This window comes from Quercus suber, unplaced genomic scaffold, assembly GCF_002906115.3.
Source record: "Quercus suber isolate HL8 unplaced genomic scaffold, Cork oak 2.0 scaffold_6, whole genome shotgun sequence".
Classification (NCBI taxonomy): domain Eukaryota; kingdom Viridiplantae; phylum Streptophyta; class Magnoliopsida; order Fagales; family Fagaceae; genus Quercus; species Quercus suber.
In genome coordinates, this window is record NW_027069472.1 from 2,860,601 (window position 1) to 2,866,292 (window position 5,692).

At 32.3% G+C, this 5,692-nt stretch overlaps 1 long non-coding RNA gene across 1 annotated transcript; it reads left to right on the forward strand.

Annotated features, from left to right (window-relative positions):
- The first annotated feature begins 1,352 nt into the window (after positions 1-1,352).
- LOC136067475 (uncharacterized) lies at positions 1,353-5,692 on the forward strand. Its single transcript, XR_010628950.1, has 4 exons — positions 1,353-1,763; positions 1,837-1,894; positions 4,882-4,923; positions 5,284-5,692. It is a non-coding gene; the product is annotated as an uncharacterized LOC136067475 (long non-coding RNA).

Genomic DNA, 5,692 nt, shown 5'->3' on the forward strand with positions numbered 1-5,692 from the left:
CAAATGCTCGCACGTGAACCATCCATTATCACTTATCAGAAATTCAAGGCTGCCAAGCTTTCTGCCATAAAACCAAAGGCCGTGAGACCAATATTCTTCTTTGAAACACAATATATTGGTTTGTTGTGTGTGCTTAGTGCTATCTTTATTCTTGTTAGAATACAGAAGAGAAATAAAATTTGTAGAATGTTACCACCGAGCTTCGTACCTTGGTTGGTATCTCTGCCTCTTTCCAATAAGAAGACTATCTAATACATTTTTTTTTTTCAAATTCAATAATTACAACAATAGAAAATGAGATTTCGAATCCTGATTCTTCCAAAGGAAAGTATTTTATACTTTTGAGTTAAAAGTTCTTAGCCTAGAGGCTTGAAACCTAGTCGTTAGATCCTTTAAAATCTTATAATAATAAAAATGAAGAATGTAACATTGAACAAAAGTAATCTAAAATAAATCATTTTAAGGTTGAAAGTACAAAATGTTAAGTTGTGTAATCAATGGCACACCATGTACTAGCCCCCCAAAAAAATGGAACAATGTAGAAAGCTCATCTACCTAAATCATTTAAAACTTTATTTAGCTGAATTAGATCATTTAAAACTTTGAAGGGAGAACAATCTACCTCAATCATTTAACAAATACTCCTCTAGCTAGTTAAACCCTTCAAATGATAAATGATAATGCAACAAGACCCAACAGACAACCTACCATCCAATAATAGCATTCTATGGACAATGATTCAAACATAAATGTGACACCGATGTTATATCAGCTTTCACCTTACAAAGTATAATACTACTTTCTTTTTTCCCAAATGTTTTAGGTAAATAATAATATAATATAAGTAAACATTGGAAATGAAAACTGGTAACAAAACTTAGGTGTGCATTTAGCCAAGCTCGTGAGCTTTGGCATCATGTAACAGGTTTGAATCGTTTGATTGCTTCAAGTCTAACATTGTTTACATTCTTTCACGTTATGTTTACATATTTTCGTATCACGCATAAATCATAAACATCTGAAGTAAAAGTATGAACATTATGTGAAATATTTTTCTTCAATTGAAAAAGTACAATAAACGAAAACTTTCTGAAAAACTTACATTACTTTTAAAACATACTAATCACGACCTGAAATCTTACTAGGTGTGGAATTAATTGTGTCCTAAATGGGGACCCTTGGCTAGTTGGCTTGGCTTAGAATTTAAGACGTAATGAGCGGCCAGGGTTAATTGAGGACAATGCCTTAATTATTGGAAAAGAAAGAACAACGACTTTGAGAGAAGTGATTAGACCCTCTACACTACAAAACATTGTTTGTTTTACCAATTGGTATGTAATCATAACCAATTGCTTCTGTTATTATTTTTATAAAAGGAATGTTCAGTCACTTCAATTCTTTTTCAATTGAATTGTTAGCCAATCCATTTACACCTTAATTCAATTTTTTGGACTCTAATAATAGACTAATACATTGACGTGAAGGTTTTGATTAAAAAACCAAAAGAAAAACATTGATGTGATGTGAAGGTGTAAACGTTTTAATAAGTTATAATAAAGTCACATGAGGGTTTCCCTCAAAAAAAGAAAAAGTCATAGGAGAGGGTGTCCGTTTTGTAAGTTTCCCTTAATTGAGATTTCAAACTTCAAATTTGGGATTCTGATTTGCAAAATCATGGATGTTTCTTTGTTTCTGCGGCTTGAATACGGCTTTTGTTGTCCATACGGCAGTGCTTTTACAACGAAGTTTCTACAGTACTCCAGGTCTCTCTCTCTCTCTCTCTCTCTCTCTCTCTTAATTATTAGGTTAAAATTTGCAATCTATTCAAAACTGCAGGTATTCGAGCCAAAAATTTCCCAAGATTATAGGGAAAACTACTTTGAGAAGGTTGATGGTAAATCACTAAATATTTCTTTTTTCCATCACATATGATAGAAGTTTCATATTAGTTTCATGTTGGGGTACGTGGAAATTGCTCTTTAGTCTCTTTTACCAACATTTTTTTTGCTTACAACAAATTGAGTAAAAGGGGATTCGAATCTAGATTCCTCAATCAGACAATGTCATGAGGCTACAAAGTTCTTAGTGTCTTTTCCTCCAACTTAATATAATGACAATTGAACATCAATTTGAACAAATCTCCAACATGAAAATTGGTAGGTTGACTTCACCTTTCTAAATCTAATATCATTCCAATAGAGTTCCATATCTGAATCTCATGTTGCCTAATTACCTAATTTGAGTCTCTAACTTTACAAATTCAAGTAGGATTGACCTATGCTTAACTTAACGTGATAAACTATTACTTGTTCCAAAAGTTATGAATTAAAGGAAAGAATAAATTTTAACCATTTGAACATTATTTCAACAATCCCCATGTGTAAGGTTCAATGCAAAAAAAAAAAAAATTAATTAATTAACTGAGAAGGATGAATTTTAATAATTTATCTATTATTCTAACACAATAGGTAATACTTTATCTAAATTGAATTTCTCATTACTCTATTGCATCAAAAACACAAGATGACTTAATTTCAATGAAACAACAATGAGTTTTCAACTTAATCTCCAAGGTGGCAAAGTTCAAATTTCGATTTTAGTTGGCTTTTAACTAATTTTTCCACTTATTCTGTAGCAAAACAGTAGACGAATGTTTTGCATGATGTAGAAGTCAAAGTAGGAGCCTAGAAAATTCCTTGTATGAAGTTGTAATTGGCAACTTGGTACAAATACCGTATCAAATCTCTATCCGAAAATTCTTTTTTATAGGTAGAACAGTAGGCACCAAAACATGTTTATAATTGAGGTTCTTTTCATTGACATTTACATTATGGGTATGGTTAGGGCACATATTAACCAATCCATTTTTTGAAACATTTTCTCGGAAATTGAAAAAATTGTCAATACTTTTTCAATTTTCGAGAAAATATTTTCAAAAATGATTAATTATTGTGTGCCCTTAAAGCATACATTAGCAAAATTCTTACATTATTAATAGGTAAAAAAACAATTATTCTTGAAAATAAAATATCAGATTAGTAGTAGTTGGCGAGAAATCAATGGCAATTATTCTGCCCATGATAAAGATAGGCGATGAATTATAATGTGTCATACATAGTAAAGCTAGTAAACTAGCCTTAGTGCTCAATCTAAATCTTAGATTAACTGATTTATTGATTTGGTTTATGTTCAATGCATGCAACATGGATATGACACGTTATCTAAAAACATTACATGTCGCTTTTACACAAAATTCTTGGGAGTGGTTATCACACACAGTGTTACATGTTTCAATAACTTGAGTTTAACCCACAATTTCAATTTATGAATACATACTGTGTGTAAGAAATTTTTTACAACATCTTTTAATAACTGTTGATGTAGTTAGCACGTTGTAATTGGTGCATAATAAAATTTGTATCAATGATGGGTCTTAGTAAAAGTGATGTTACTCCAATTACAACATATCATGTGAAGAGTTGTAAAAAATGTTTTGTCCTTGCATTATTGGTCAAGGATTAAGATGTACAACAAGAAAAAAAAAGGCCACACGTAGCTTTTGTGCCTGTTCAACACACTTGAACACTAGACTGAAGTTGTACCCAAGATTTATGAATCTTAGTTACCATGCCTATTAATCCCAAAAACCAAAATCTAAGTAGAAATTTTTTTTCTTTAAAATTAGGCCAAAGATTAAGGTGCACAGCAAATACCTAACTCCAATCTGGAAAGAGAGGGGTATCACCTACTCTGCAAGAGCACATGGTAGCAGTAATGGACAGTGACTAATGGTCCAAAATCAACAAAATTTGATATCTTTAGTGTAATAGGTGTAATTAGATACATGAATGAAACAGGACATTTATGCATAATTTTTGGTCTCTCTTGAATGAAATAATAGGAGTGATGGGCAAGGTAACAACCGGCACAACTTTTGCACAATAATAATTGCGAGTTTGATCCAGCTCCAAGGTTGTGTCTGTGTGTGAGTGTGACCTACAAAGCTGTTATGGATTTGGGAAGGCCAAATAGGATTGGATTTAAAGGTCTTTATAAAGCCACAGTGCTTTAATCTTGCGGAGTTTGGCTGGCCCCAGAGAGAGACAAGGGAAGAGATGGTCATTGAAAGGCAAGGGTCATTGATATATATGGTTCTTTAATTAATAGCTTATCAATCATCATGCACATTCTCTTCTTATCTCCAAGGGGGGGGGGGGGGGGGGGGGATTTTTTTTTAAGTATCATGTACTCTTGGTGTAATGGTTATTTCACAAGTACAAAATTCTTATGGGGTAGGGGTCGAGGCAAAAACCAGAGTTCAAGTCTCTATAAAGGAATTTCACACAAATATACACTTAAATTATGCTAGAGTAAAATTGTATTCTCAAAAATTAAAAAAAAAAAAAAGAAGAAGAAGAAGGAAATTACCTCTTTTTTGAACATTTACAAATTAGGAAATTAAACATTACTTACTTCAAAGTGTGAAAATCAAACAATAGTTAAAATTTACCTTTTATTAATTACTTCTTCTTTACATTTCTCAAACTATTTACAATTTTTTGAGAACCCTTGCGCCATGCACTTTTCTACTGCATATATTCACTATTATTCTGCTAACCTAAACGTAAACTTATTTATTTTGAAAATTTGAAAATTTTTACCTCCAATCTGATGTGGAAGAATTTTCTTCCAACCTAATTTGTGGCCATTAAAATGACCATTAATATGTAGGTTTAGTTATATAATTTTTTAATGAATTATATGACTTGTTTAACTAATACATATATATAGTATTATAAATCACTATATAATAAGTTAGAGGAAATTACTTCAACCTGATTTGAAGGAAATTATTGTATTTATTTAATTACATTTTTGCAGGATTGCAATGTTCAAAATTATGGAGTTTCATACGTAACACTTGTAAGTATGCAACACACGTCAAGTCAATTAAAGTGTGATTTGACAGTAAAGAGAGGGTTTTCACACCTAGACCTAGGAAATTTCAAATTGAAGCCAGCATTCACATTAGTGGATGCAAAGTCTTGCATAATAGAAAAAACATTCTATATTACACATTTTGATTAAAAAAAAAAAAACACCCACCTTAATGGGTGTAAAATTGTGCATTTATGCACAAGTGCCACAGTAAATGTGTATATATGCACAATTCCTGTAACTCTTGTATTTATTATTTTACATTTTTTTCTCTCTCCTTCACCTCGCTTTCTCATTTTTAGCTTCTCACTCCCACCTCTCTCTCTTTTATCTTTGGTCCCTTAGTCCGGCCTCACCAACACGATCAGTCCAGCCTCACTGACACCGATCAGTACAACGTCACCGATCAACCTCACTGATCATCCTCGCCAATCAGTCCAGCCTCACTAATCAACCTCGCCGATTAGTCCAGCCTCATCGATACGATCTCACTCACCTTTGATTCGTTTTAATTTTTTGTTTGATCAGTTTTGGATTTTCTGTTTGATTAATGGGTTTTGGGGTGATGGTGCTTGATGATGGTGGTTAATGATGGTGGGTTGATGATGGTGGCTGGGTGGGTTGATGATGGGTGTGGATTGATCGTTGATGGTGGGTGAAGATGAATATTTTATTTGAATAAATTTGTATAATAGAAAAACTGATGTTGGTGTTTTGTAAAAATGAGAATGTAAAATAAAAAAAGTAGGTTTTA